Raw genomic sequence first — 16,368 nt, forward strand, 5'->3', positions numbered from 1 at the left:
TTTATTAAAGATTGATTTTTTTTTATTTTTTTAAAGATTTTTATTTATTTATTTGACAGAGAGAGATCACAAGCAGGCAGAGAGGCAGGTAGAGAGAGAGGAGGAAGCAGGCTCCCTGTCGAGCAGAGAGCCCGATGCGTGGCTCGATTCCAGAACCCTGAGATCATGACCTGAGCCGAAGGCAGCGGCTTAACCCACTGAGCCACCCAGGCGCCCTAAAGATTGATTTTTAACTGGATGTGGTATACCTTTCCCAAAAGAATGTATGTTCCAGTAAGGAAAATGTTTATTTGACTTTTACAAGATTTTATTCCCAGCATTGTGTTGGTTCAGTATATGCTCACTATCATTTTTCAAATGCATTAATATACGAATGAGACCCAGCGGTGTTAAATAACTTCTCCAGTATCCCACAACAAGGTACAGAGCAGGGATGTAAGCCAAGCCTGCCTCACTGGAAAAGCTGTTTTCTTCATCATTATCCAAAATCATTTTGTCTGGATATTTTGTAATTGAGATTCTTGGGTTTCAAATATAAGAATGATCTTAAATTCTTCTTGTAAGTTCTTTCATATAGGTCCTCTAGGTCTGTCTTGCTTTTTCTGGCAGTTTCTCTGCTATCTTATGATGAAAAACTTCACTCACACCACCTCAGCTACTCATGAATTAACATCTGGCAAGGTTGTCTCCACTGGGATAGTTGAGTGTAAAATGAGGGACATTTTTTGAAAAGGGTGGTACAGTTGAAATTGTCTATACTGGGAATGAAGTAAGAATGCATAGTTTTATAGATCCTCTCTTTCTTTTGTATACATCCATGTTTATTGCCAAGTTATTACTCTAAGAGAAGGTGGTGGCAACATATGTTTGGCCTTGGCTGCCACTTTTCCTGGAGTGTTTTCTGTCTGATTTGAATAGTGACATGGAGGTCTGGCAAGGAATGCCTATGGTACTTGGAGATATGAGGAAATGATACAAGTACCTTGTAACTAATTAAAAATCTGTAATGTTGACATCTGGTTAATATATGTCATAATTCCAGAAGTTGATAGCAGACCACCTCTGAGTAGCAAGGATCTGATGAAACCTCTTTAAATAAAGTAATTATGAAGTGTAGTGGCATGGATATAAACTTGGAGATCATCCAAATAAAGTCATAAACCATGCCAGTTGGTACTGAGAATTAGAACTCAGTAAAGATGTATTTACTATACTGACCATTTTACAGTGGAAGTAAATTTCTCTCCCAGAGACTAAAAGTGTACCTGAATATTAGCCCAAAAAAGCCACTGTGTATCAATTCTTCTTAAAATTTTTAAGTATCATAGATTGTAGTCAGAGTCAAACAAGTTATGTAAGCACTTTTTATTTACTTATTTAGTTAACAGATAAAAACAAATGGTATCATTTTTAGAACCAATTAACACTTTAAGAATTCTGCCAAAATGTAGAATACGGACTTTATTAATACAGAGAATGCAGGGCATCTGGTTGGGTTAGTCAGTTAGGCATTGAACTCTTGATTTTGGCTCAGGTCATGATCTGAGGGTCATGAGATTGAACCCTGTGTGGGCTCTGCAATGAGCATGGAGCCTGCTTAAGAGCCTCTCCCTTCTTCTCTCAGCCCCTCCTCTTGTCCCCCTCTAAAACCAAACCGAACCAAACCAAACCAAACCAAACCAGAGAATGCACTAAAACACTGTCATTTAAATGAAAATATTGTTGTAATTAATAAAACAGTTTCTATGCATGCATACATTTTTACTTGAACTTGATTAAATATGGCAAAATGTTTCACATGGATCTATGTTTTCATTTTACTTGACTATATACCTAGGAGTGGAATGCTGGATTATATAGTAATTCTGTTATTTAACATTTTGAAAAAGTCCACATTGTTTTCCAAAGTAGCTGCACCATTTTATGATCTTATCAGAAGCCTATGCGAGTTTCAAAATCCCCACATTCTCATTGATTATCTCCTGTCTTGGGATTACAGTTGTCCTATTGGTTATAAAATGGTAAGGCATTAGAATTTTGCTTTGCATCTCCCTATTGACTAATGATTTTGAGCATCTTTCAGGTACATGTGCTTGTCAGTTATTTGTGTATCTTCTTTAAAGATAGGACTGCTCAAATTCTTTGCTCATTTTTAAATTGCACTGTTTGGCTTTTTATTACTCAGTTATTATATATTTCCATTTAAATGGTACCTTTAATAGAAAAAATAGTTTAATTTTGATTGAGTTTGATTGAGTGTTTGGATTATGAATGCCAACTGTTCCTCATTTGAATGTGCTATTCTAGTCTATTTTGGGGTGACCTAGAAACCTGCTTATATTGTGTTAGCCCTAGAACAGGAGAAGGCTGTGCAACAGGTCCAGACTGCCATGTCAGCTGTTCCACTTTGCCACTTGGGCCACATGATTCAGGGGATCCAGTGGTGTGGAAAGTACCCGTGGTAGAGAGGGATGGTGACTGAGCTCTCGTCGGGTCCCAAACATGAATCTCAGTGTGGACCTTAGGACAGCCATCCTTTGCAGATAAATACACCTTTTGAGAAACAGGGCTTGGCTTGCCTTAGTAAAGACTGACTGCTTAACCAGGGGCCAGCACATGCAGCCTGAGCTGCTCATCACGAACTAGGTGTTATTTGATGCGCCAAGCCATAATGTTGGGCGTGTACAGCACATTCCATCACCAAAATGGGATCAGGCCCAAGCAGGCTCTGAAGGCCTGTATAACAAATAAGTTATACAAAGTGGTCTAAATATCTGGTTTCCACCACTGATCTATGGTGTTCTCTCTCCTAGCCCACACCAGTGGCCTTATGGGGAGTTCCCCACAGACAGTTGACAAGGGAAGAGAAGAGTCAGGCCTGGTTTACTCGTGGTTCTGGATGATATGCATGTACCATCCAAAAGTAGGCAGCTATAGCACTACCTCCCTCTCTGTGACATCCCTAAAGGACAGTAGTAAAGGGAAATTCTTCTAGAGTGCAGTATTCTGAGCAGCATACCTGGTTCTTCATTTTGCTTGGAAAGAGAAATGGCTAGACATGCTATTATACAGTGATTCATGGGCTGTGGCCTGTCATTTGACCAGATGGACAGAGACTTGGAAGGAACATAATTGGAAAGCTGGTAACAAGGAACTCTGTGGAAGTGGTATGTGGATAGACCTCTCTGAATGGGCATGTGTCCCTTGTCAGTGCTTACCAAAGAGTGACATTGCAGAAGAGACTTTTAATAATCAAGTAAATAGGATAAACCATGCAGTGGATATCAGTAAGTTCTTTCCCCAAACACCCCCGATCTCATCAATGGGTCTATGAACAAAGTGACCACTGTGTCAGTAATGGAGGTTATGCATGGACCCAGCAACAAGGACTTCCATTCACAAGGTTGATGTGGCTACAGCTACCCACTGAATGTCCAGACTGCCAGCAACAGAGATCAACACCACGACCCCTATTGGCATTATTCCCTAGGGTGCTCAGCCAGCAACCTGGTAACAGGTTGATTACACCCCTTGCATAACAGAAGGTGTAGCATTTTGTTCTTACTGGAATAGAAATTTACTCTGGATAATTTGTCTTCCCTGAAGGCAATGTTTATGCCAAACTACCATCCATGGATATACAGAATGGCTTATTCACAGTCATCGTTTTCCAGATAGCATGCTTCCAATCAGGGAACTCACCTCACAGCAAAAGAAGTGTGGCATTGGGCCCATGTTCAAGAAATTCACCAGTCTTTCTTTTTCTCCACCATCTTGAAGCACGATGGAATGGCTTTTTGAAAACTCAGTTACAGTACCAGCTAGGTGACAATACCTTGTAGCATTGGGCAACATTTTCCAAAAGGCTGTACATGTTCTGAATTAGCATCCAATATATGGTATTATTTTTCCCATAAGCAAAGTTCACAGAGCCAGGAATCAAGGGGTGGAAATGGGAATGGCGCTCCTCACTTTTACTCCTTCTGACCCACTAGCAAAATTTTTCTTTCTGAGACTTTATTCTTTACTGGCCTGCAGGTCTTATTTCCAGAGGAATTAATTTTCTATCAGGCAACTCAAAATGACCCCATTGAACTGAAAGTTAAGGCTGCAGCCCAGCTACTTTGGGGTCCTCATACCTCTGAATCAACAGGCAAAGAAGGGCATTAAGTTACTGGTTTGGGTGATTGAATCTAACTACCAAGGGGGAAATTGGAAAGCTATGCTACAACAGAATCGGGAAGAATATGTCTGGAAGACAGGAGACCCTTAGGGCATCTTTTAGTATTACCATGCCTTTAATTAATGTTGATGGAAAACCACAACAATCCAACCCAGGAGGGATATTAATGGCCCAGACTCTAGGAATGAAGGTTTGCATGACCCCACAGGTAAAGAACCATGGTCAGCTGAAGTGCTAGCTGAAGACATAGAAAATACAGAATGAGTAGTAGAAGAAAGTAGTTATAAATAGCAGCTACAACCATGTGATCAGTTACAAAAAAGAAGACTGAAATTGTCATAAGTATTTCCTTTTTATTTTGCTATCAGTATGTATGTGTGTATATATACATCTTTGATATATATGACATATGATGAGATATATATGCATATATATGTGTGTTATATTTGTATTTTTTTACTCTTATTTCCTTAATATGTAACATTAGATATATTCACTAGATATCATTGTACTTAAGTTCTATCACATTAGGTGGAATTATGATCTTGTTATTGTCTTTATTTGAAAATTAAATATGGTTTAAGGAGCTATATATGGATACCAAGATGGCAAGGGGTGGAGTTGTAATGGTCAATTTTATGTATAAATTTGTCTGTACCACAGGGTGCTCAGATTTCACCTTATTTCTATATATCAGTAACATTTTTTAATTGTTCCCTTTATATCTTCTTTATCCTATTGTATTTGGTGTTTTTTATTTGCAGAGGTATGTTTTGGGCTGACTTGAAGATCTCCCTATGATCTACACCACTTAGTAGTTATTCTCTTTTGCAGTCCCAACCATTTGAGAATGGTGTGATTCTTAAACCAACGCTTGTGATTTCCTTCTAACAAATATATGGCAAAGGTGATGAGATATCGCTCCCATGATTACATTACATTATATTGTAACTCAGATGGGAGGTAATTATGTTAGATAAGACATGCTCTTATCAATAGAGTTACTTAAAATTCTGAATATACAAGTTACCATGAATCCTACAGCCAGAAGGAAATGAATTCTGCCAACAACAGCTTGAGTGAGCTTGGCAGCAGATCCTCCCCAGCCAAACCTCTTGATAAGAAACCAGCCTTGGCTGATACCCTCCTCAAATTACTATACCTCATCATAATGAATGCTATTTCTTCAATACCTACATTTAAACCAGATTTCAGGTTTTCTCTCAGATTATCATAGTATTTTTAGACTTAAAAAATTATACTGTATTTTGATACTGTAGCCTCAATAAATTTGATATATTAGTCTCTGATTTTCAGGATTCAAATGAACTATTATAATTTATTTAACTTTCTCTTTGCCACCTGTCTTAAAAATAAATGGGAAAAGACATCCCAGGAAGATTTTCATATGTGAATGTGTCAGAAAGTTCACTTGGGTTAGAGGTTATGTGTCTTAAAGTTATGTTGCACAGGTTTTTTTTCCATGATATATTTCTTTATCTCAAAATTACCTGCCATGATGGCTAGAAAAATATCTTGCAAAAAAAAAAAAAAAGCACTGTATGTTGAATACCTAATGATTATGACTAACATAACCATGCATTGCTTATACCGTATCTTCTTAATCTTTTATTTCTTTTCTTTTCTTTTTCTTTTTTTTTATTTCAGTGTTTCATTCATGACCAGGTTATAGCTTAGGGCAATATTAAGAGATAAATGTAATTAAGTATAGATATTAAACTGAATATATACAGTCCCCTTTGTCTTAGTAAATGCTTTGCACTAATGTTATCAAATTCAATTCAATTAATTCAGCATGTAAGACCCTCCATTGTACAAGGTACTGGCTATAGAAAGAAGAATTGAAAGACATGGCATTTGCTCTCCTGGAGCCTAAAGTGTTTGAGTCCACTACCTCAATTGCTTGCACAGACATCTAATTTACTAGGATAAAAAATGGAAATGAATAGAAAACTAATATACCCTAATCCTAAGAACTATATTTTGTTAACATGAAATTGGGAAATGCAGCAAATTAGAAGCTATTTGAGAGAACATATAATAATTTCCCATTCCTACTCTCTAAATATTTCTAAAATGAATGGAGAATGAAGAAGGTAGAAAATTGTTAGAGAATATGAATTATATTACTGCAATGATATTTTCAAATGCATCAGTTATAAACACATTTTTAAAAGAATATAATATTTAATATCAATTATCACTTCTCAATAATAAAAATAAGAATATATTTGGAACCTTATGCTGTAGATATATAACTCTGATTACCCATAGTGCATTTTATCATTTACTTGAAGCTTAGAAAGAAAATGTATTTTTTAGCTGAAAGTTTGGTAGCTAGCAGTAATAGTCATTACTGGAAGAGTAATGGCAGTAAAAGAATCACTTGAAAAATAAGGATAGTTTGGAGAATTAAGTAAAGATGAAATGTTAGTAACTCAGAGAGAAAAGGACTTTAATGTACTGTAGAGATCAAACCATTTAACTATATTAGATGTCTCTGAAGCATTTAGATTTTGAAACTAAGTTCTCACAATAATAGTTTTATATAAAATATAAATGTTGGAAAACAAGTTATGCCAAAAAAAACCCCTAATGTCTCCCTATATAATAAGTTTATGCCAATTTTGGGAAATACACAATATTTTTCAATATTATTAAAGAATATTATTAAAGAATATAAACACTGGTGAGGAAATATTTCAGTTATTCTCTCTATAAGCAGTAATGTCATCTGAAGTTAAATTTCCTGTAGGGTTTACATCCAAGAAGATATGTGAAAAACATAAATAGAAAACTATTACTATTACTAGTTGAACATTTAAAGAATAATTTATTTGCTGAAAAAAAAATCATTAGTTTTTTTCATTCCTTAAGTAGGTAACATTGTTCTACGACATTTAAAAAGTGAATGAGATTAAGAAGCTCTTTGCATTTCTGTAAGAGGAATGTAAGGTTTTCTTGAAGTATGTTATCCACATTTCATCTCATTTTCATTACTTAAATCTACCCTAAAATTAAAAATCCCAATATTGTTGATGAACCCCATCATTTAATCAATTGTGGGGAACTATTTAGAACCTACTCTACATTTCAGTAGTTACACATTTTACTATCATTTCTCGAATTCCTCCATACTTCTATGCACAAAACCGTCTTTTAGGGGGATTATTTTTGTCCATTTCTAACTACAGTCCTCCAGTAGGGGCTACTAATTGGTAGCTGGTACGTCTCTGGACACCTGAGCAGCTATATGATCTGAAGTGAGGCCACCCAGAGTTCTCATGCACTACTTCCAAGTTTAAACTAAAAGGAAAGGAGTTCATCCTTTCTGGCAGTGGAGCTGGAAAAACATAACCCTAGAAGTCACTGGTGTTCATGATTCTAGCTTAGTTGAAAAAGTCAGCATAATAGAATAAAGCCAAAACACAGAACAGAATAGAAAGGAAGAAATAAAAATAAAAAGTAGTCCTACTGGAATTGTGCTGGTTAACGTAATTTATATCTCTACCTTTTCCACAGTTGATTGTGTGAGCTAATAATCACTTACTTGTTTTATTGTGCTTTTATTTATTTGTTTGGCTTTGTGTTTACCTTTGGTATAATGGACTCATGACTATGGTTCGATTTACTTTGGATCTACAAGGACCCATGAAATCATCTTAGCGGTCATTTTACAGTACCTCAAAGTATAATTACAATTGGCGTACTTAATATTTGACATAACTCCCACATCAATTACTTGGTTTGTGGGGTAAAGTCTCTTATAACACAGAAGGCAAAATAAAGACTAAAAATACCACTCTGCCAAGTTGGTAAATAGAAAACAGTAATGCATCTTGGGCCAAATAGTATAAATTAATAAAGATCTAAAGGATGCAGAAGCAATGATTCCCATCATATCTCCATTTCCTTCACCAGTCTGGCTCTTGCAGAAAACAGATGGATCCTGGAGGATGACTATAGGCTATGACCAGCTCAAACAAGTAACATCCCCAATTGCAGTACCACATACGTAGTCTTTGCTAAAACAGATTAATGGCCTCGGAGCAAGAATAACATATTTATTTGGTGAATGCTTTCTTTTTTATTATTTATTGTTAATAGAAAAGAGGATTAGAAACAGTTTCACATTTACATGGAATAGGTAACAAAACACATTTACAATTTTGCCCCAGAGCTATATCGCCTCTTCTGTCCTCCATCATTTAATAGGACTAAGAGATCTGAACCATTTGGATATTCAAACACATCACATTGACCCACTACATTATACTAATTAAGATGAATAATCAAGAAATATCTATCACCCTAATGGCCCTAGCAAGACAAATGACCTCAGAGAATAGGAAATAAACCTATGTAGATACAGAGGTCTGTATTTAGTGGAAGCAGAGAGCATTTCTCTTCTCAATCTCCAAAATCATATAGATGTAATAAATACACATCATTAAATTTGAATGTAATATACTCATATTTGAAAAATTAAGTTTCAAGAAAGGATGTTTTAAAATAGGAAGTAAAATAAATAATTTGCAATCATAATATTTGCATATTTGTTGTTCTAAACAAAAACATTGTGATTTAATTTCTTTGATTTTCAAATGAGTCTGTATTAATACATATTTTAATGATTTATGACTCAGACTCTTTTAACACTTGGATTTGATTGCTGTGGCATTAATCAATGTACAAAATCAACTTCAAATTCCATATAATTAGAATTGCTTCAAGGAAGACTATTGTCAGAATTAAAGATTCTCCAGTGTGAAAATAATTAAACTGTTAAAATTTTTGGCAGAGGTTATTAGCACTGTGAGTGATTCTAACTTTGCTGGTCTTATAGGATTTAATGACAGCTTTTGCACTTAATAGAAATAATAAACCAATATGTGCAGAATATATATTTTTAAAAACCCAATTATTATCACCTTTGATTACCTAGGTTAATCACAGAAAATAGTAAGTTAATAATTTAAAACAAAAACACTTTTCATTAATCATTAACACTTTTCACTAAACATTAATATGTTGCTTTCCAGAATACATTTTTTCTGTAGATTTAACTTCCCAATTATGTCTTTTGACCTTTAAGGTAAAATTAAAACTAATTTACAATTTAGTTCAAATGACTTCACCATTATCCCCTTTTCAACTCTTTTATTTAAAATATTTTATTTCTTTACTGTTACCCATCTTTAAACACAAAGCACATTCTACTTTTTGTCATATTTAACATAAAAAGTATTTTTTAATCTTAATATTAAAAACGTTCTAATAACATTTTTCTTCCATTATCCTTTTGGTGGGAAAGACCATGAAAACCTTTAAAGTTTCACACTTAAAATAAAAAGAAAGCAAGTATATGATACTATAAAAAAAAATCAAGACTATACTATGATTTTTTAATTACATGAGAATATTTAGCATTTAAGTGTTTCCTTTAAAAAGTGAATACTGCTGGGATTCTTTATGCTTACATTTTTTTCACAATATGCTTTTAGCAATATCTAACAGAACTGGAAACATTAAAAGGTTTCAAAGGTCATGTTTATTGGCAGATACATATTATAAAAAATAAATGTACATTCCAATTGATATATGGAGTTCTTAAAATTAATATGAATTGACTAAGTCAAAAATGTTTCCATTATTTAATTGAGCCATCTGTAATCTGTGACATTTATACTATGAAGCATTTTGGAAAGAGAACAAAGAGATCTAATCACAAGAAATCATTCTGAACACATGAAATGACCTCCTTAATAAAATTATAATTGCCTTAATTTCCTTTCAATAAAATATAACTTTTAGTAATAATAATGTCAATATGAGTGTTAATAGTCTTCAACTTTTTTTTTCTTACTTTAGGTGAGTAAAATAAAGAATCTCATGCTTCTTTGCAGTGTTTAATTTATGGGTACATGAAGCTTAAAAATATTTTTTTCTCTGCTTAGAACAGATTATGATGTCCTTTTGCAAGAGAATTATTTCTTTACTTCCATAAATCTTTTAGAATCTTTGTTTGGTATGATATAAATTTTGATTTTGAGTTCTACACTAATATACATGGGATACAAATAATTTGTTAACATTACTTTATTCACATTTATAGATGACTATTTCTTAAAAGAAATAATATAAACTCATATTTCTCTCAGCTAATTATTACCTGTAATACTTAAGAAGGCAGAGGAAAGAACAACTCTATAAACTTGCAACAAGATTTTTAACAAAAGTGAGCTAGTGGCTGTCTTGCAAATATTTGTTGAAAATTCAAAATTTAAACAGTTGCTGAATGTTGTTACTAGTTATGGCATGGTTATATTATATGGTTATGTATACAATATGTACATTGTGTGTATACACACACATACACACACATACATACTGTAATCAATACCACTAACAATTTAAATTATAGATTCTAAAAGTTTCTAGAAAAGCTTAAAGAAATCCAAAATTGACACCCTTTTTTACTGTTGTTCTTATCTTTCTTTCTACAAGTCTTGATAACACACCTCCCATTATGGAAAAAGCATCATTTGAAGAATTATACTATCACAGTTTGGACCTTTACACTTCATAAAAATGCTCTTGGAGCACCTTGGTGGCTCATTCAGTTGAGCATCGACTCCAGATTTTGGCTCAGATCATGATAACAGGGTCCTGGGACCGAGCCCCAAGTCAGGCTCTGAGCTCAACGCAGAGTCTGTTTGTCCCTTTCCCACTGCTCCTTCCCCGCTCACTCTCTCTCTTTTTCTTCCAAATAAATAAATAAATAAAATATACATATATATTTTTTAATAAAATATATGTTAAATGGTCTTAATTGACTTAGAAATTAAATAAAATCAAGTATTTCCAAACAGCAAAATGCAAAAAAAAAAAAAATAGATTCTCATATTTATTTTTTCTAAAATAGATAAGTAGATTAATTATCTAAAATAAAATAATTTAGAAAGAAAATGTGAAGCCTTCTTTGATATAGTAATTATCCATTTTTTGGATTGTGTCAGCTTAAAATATTTAAATACTTTAATTCAGCTATATGCTTGGTTTAGTTTGGATTAAATTAAGTACACAGATTTTTAAATATATATTGCTAAAAAGAACAGTTTAAAATAAATAATAGCAGGGTTTGTAGGAGAGGAGAAAATTATGATTAATGATCTCATAAATATTCAGCCAGTTTGGAACAATTAGTAGAATATAATATGAAATACAAGGTAAGTGTTTTAGAAACTAAACAAGTAAAGGTTATTACAATAATAAGCTAGCCATTACTCAAACTAGACGAATGAGAAATAAGCAGCTTCCTGTATTTTGTTTCTGAGACTATATTTCTTCATACACAATTTGAGAGTAGCCTGAAGTCAAATAAATAGGTCAATCACTGAGTTATTTAGTTTCTGGTCCCTCAGACATGGTCTTCTTACAACATCATCCTGCCAAATGTAGGCTTTTTATTGACAAATCTATTGATTTCCTGATTAATGTACAACTCTTTTATTGGCATTTGCTACAGGAGACATAATTTTAATGTTTGTATGATCAATAGTTCCATCAACATTAAAAATTCCTACTGTTAGTTTGAATGGCTTTAACTATAGGGAATTGTATTTTTCTTGAATAATATGGGAAAAACTGGTTAATATTAGCAAATCAAGGAAAATGGATGTTTTATGTGGTGTTTTATTATATTTTACTCTCAAACAAAGGAGAAAAATAAAAACAGCACAAAAGAAAAAATTCTTTAGTAATTTCTCATAAATACTCCAGTAGATGCTAGCTGTCAGAGATATAAGAAAGCAAATACTTACACTTTTACGACCTTCATTTTCTAGTCTTTTTAATGCCAAATCTCTAAATACATGTTACAAAAAGTATAAAGTTCTGAATTTTCAAAAGGACTAATCAATTTAATTGCAGTAATGGAATTCTATAACGGTAATACTACTTTAAAAAAAAAAAAGATTTTATTTATTTATTTATTTTAGAGAGAGTGAAAGCAGGGGGAGGAGCAGAGGGAGAGTGACAAGCAGACTCAGAGATGAACCCTGAGTCTGATGTGGGGCTGATCCCATGACCCTGAGATCACGACCTGAGCCAAAATCAAGAGTCGGACATTTAACTGACTATACTACCTAGGTAGGCTGGTAATAAGATTTTAATCAATTTAATTACAGCAATGTAATTTTATGATGGTAATACTACCTTTTAGATTTAAAACATCCATATATTAAATGAGACACCTCAGATGGATTCCCTAAAATATAACAATGTTGTGCTTAAATAATTGTGATAGATTTTACAATTATCTGAATTTTGCTAAACATATATTTTTATTTATCATATTAAAAGTGAAATGAATTAAGACCAAATGGGATTTGCTACAGGTATGCAAGGTTGTTTCAACATTCAATACATCAGTGTAATCCAGTATATCAAGAGGTTAAAGGATAAAAATTATATAATCTCATCAGTTGATGCAAAAAAACATTTGATAATATCCAACATCCATTTATGATAGAAACTCAGAAAATTGGGAATAGAGGAAGAATTCCTCAATTTGGTAAAGAACATCAACAAGTAACTTTCAGCTAACATTATATTTTATGATGAAAGACAAAATGTTTTTCATCTAAGATCAAATAACAAAGCATGGATGTTTAATATTATTCACCACTACTTTAAAGAACACAACCAAAAGCATGATCTATAAAAGGAAAAAAAAATAGTTGGCTGTTTGTTAAAATGGAAAAACTTTTGTTCTGCAAAAATACTTTTAAGAGAATGAAGTTGAGCCATATACTGAGAGAAAATATTTGCAAAATATGTATCCGTTTAAGAGCATGTATCCAAAGTGTATAGAGAACCCTGAGAACCCAATGACAAAAAAACAAAATAATCCAACTGTGTAATGTGGAAAAGGCCCAATCAGATGTTTTTCCAAGGAAGATATCCAGATAGCAAATAGCACAAGGAAAGATACTCAACATTATCTGTCATTAGGGAAATGTAAATAACAACACTGTGAGATAGCACTAAATAACTATTTAAAGGCTTCATTCCAAAAAAATGGAAAAGAGCAATTGATGGTGAGAATGTTCAGCAATAGGATCTCTCATTCATTGCTGATGGGAATGCAAAACGGTATAGCCAGTTTGGAAGAGAGTTCACCATCTTACAAAATGGAACATAATCTTACGTTGTGTTCTAGAAATTGTACTATTAGGTATTTACTAACTCATTTGAAAACACCAAAACCTGTAAGTGAATATTTATAGCAACTTTATTCATTATTGCCAAAACAGGAAGCAACCAAGATATCCTTCAACAGGTTACTGGATAAATGAATTGTGGTAAGCTAATACAAATGGAATATTATTCAGGAATAACAAAGCAATAAGCCATGCAAAGGCATAAATGAATTTTAAATGAATATTCATGGGTGAAAGAAGCCAGTGTGAAAAGACAACATACTTTGTAATTACATTTATATAACACTTTGGAAAAGGAAAAACTATAGAAATAATAAGCAGGTCAGTTGTTGATGAGACTTTAAGGTGGCGAGTTAATAGGTAAAACACAGGGGATTTTTAATTGTCTTAAGTGAAACTATTCCGGATGAAACTGCAGTGGTGAACACATGACAGAGTCCTTTTGTCAAAACACATAGAAATTTTCAGCACTAAGAATCAGCCTCAATGTAGTCAAATAAATAATCATTGAGGAACTAAGAAATTCCAAGATGAAATTTACATTTTGACATAATAATGTAACTTTTGCATGTGTATGAAATAACCTCAGTGAAAAAAATGGAGGAATATATACTGGAAATGAGTGGATTCCGTAAGAATAAAGGCAAAAGAAACCATACATGAGTATTTTAATTTGATAAAGTTGTTATTCACAGAGTAAGGACTGACAATTCTAAAACCACTATATATTTTATATATCTTTATATGTACTATATATTGTTATTTTATTATATACATTGTTTTTCACTTGTTTCTTTTTACTTTTTTAATGTGTCTACAACAAAATCCTGAATTATATATGTGGCTCACATTGTGTAACAATCGAACAGTGCTGTTCTAAGTTGTCTTATGTCCAAAACAAATTCTGAATTTTTGAGGGTTCCACTGAGCCAGCAGGTATAGCTTTATATGATTTAATATGTCCAAACTTATTTCTGAAAGTCCCATTTTAATAATTTCTACCTCAGATTTATTGAACTGTTAAGTAACAGGATGTCAGATGATGGGAAATAGGTTTCTCACTGTTGGAGTGGAAGGTTACAGATAATCAAGGTGGGTAAGGCTAGAGTGAGCCATGTGGTAATAAGTCAGATTGGAGACATTAGTATGAACTAATGCTTACTTTAAGATAGATGGCTACATACAGAAATATTTATAGATATGTTTATAGCCACAATTTACTATACTCATATATATTTCCTTTCTCTGTCAGCTCACAGTGCCAATGTGCAAAGATACTTCAGAAGCAGTAAGTACACTTGGGCCCAAATTCTGGTCTCTAATGTTATTCTTTAATAAAAGAAGCCTGAGCTCCTTACCTGGTTGATTCCAGAACTGAGACAGAAAATACACACTATTTAAAAAAAAGAAAAAGAAAAAGAATAAAAGGAAATGCACACTATTAGCCTGGAGCATCTCATAATGCCAGAAAGTAAGGAAGTTCTTAAATACACATACTCACACACAGACACACACACACACAGACACAGACACACACACACACACACACACACACAATGATGGGGGACACCTAGGAGCCAACTGGACAAGTTCCCATTAGCCAAAGCTGAAGTAATTCAAACTCAAAAATATAAGGTAGTGCTGGATTATAATACAAAACCTAAAATAAATTTCTATAAGTCTATACTGATAATAAATTAATAAAAAAAATAAAATCAACAGAGGAGAAATGACAAATCTCCCATGCAAAGAATTTCGATAATTTGTGTAGAAACCCCACACTCAAGGTGGTAGACTGTAACTTCCTACTCCCTGGGGCATGCATAGTGACTTCTTTTCAAAGAATGCATTATGGAAAGGAGGAAAAACTGTAATTTTACAGTGGAGAAAACTGAAAAATACTGCTTCAGCCAGATGATCAAACTTAATATGAACAGTGCTAAATCGTGATAAATCATGCACATAATGTACCCTTAATATGAGATGATGGGACTCTCACTTTACTTCTGTGGTTTTCCTGCCCCCAAACCATAACTTCATTCTAATTATGAAGGAAAAAAAAAAAAAAAAAAAACGACAAATTCCAATAGAGAGATATTCCACAAAATATCTTGTCAGTGGTCCTCAGCTCTCAAGGTAATCTTCGTAAAAGAAGAGCCTAAGGAAACAGGACTAAATGTAATTAATATGATATCCGGGATTGGATCCCAGAACCAAAAAAGGACATAAGCGATGATGAAAGGTAGGTAGATAGATAGATAGACAGACAGACAGATAGAGGAAATCTAAATATAGTATGACTTTAGGTATAGTAATTCTTTGTTTGTGACAAAGGTACTATATTGACATAACATATTGATTATAGATGAAATATTGTGAGATATGTGGAAGCTCTCAAACTATATCTTTAATTTTTCTGTAAACTTAAAAGTGCTTTGAAAATAAAGTTTACTAAGAAATGAATCAGGGGGGTTTGGGTGGCTTAGTCAGTTAAGTGTCCGACTCTTGCTTTCACCTCAGGTCATGATTTCAGGGTCATGAGACAGAGCCCTGTGTTGGGCTCCACACTGGGTGTGAGGCCCATTTAAGATTTCTTTCTCCCTCTCCTTCCCCTTCCTGCCAACCCTTGCATGCTCTCTTTCTCTCTCTCATATTAAAAGAAAAGAAATGAATCAGAAAAAAAGACACACTTCTTAATTAACCATATAACATAATTTCTAAACCTTGTGAATTTGATATCAATTAATAAATAATAAATTAATATAATTTATGTTTCAATTAAAATTCACATGGAGAATTAGAATTAAAATGCTGAAATTTAGCTATGATCTATGTTCTCAATTTATAGTGAATAAATCATTCTGATCAAACTGTAAAATTCGAGATCACATTTGCAATAAGTGAAAATGTTTCCCCTTAATTTTTCACCTATTTGGCAAT

The sequence above is a fragment of the Lutra lutra genome, chromosome 4 (genome assembly GCF_902655055.1).
Source record: "Lutra lutra chromosome 4, mLutLut1.2, whole genome shotgun sequence".
NCBI lineage: Eukaryota > Metazoa > Chordata > Mammalia > Carnivora > Mustelidae > Lutra > Lutra lutra.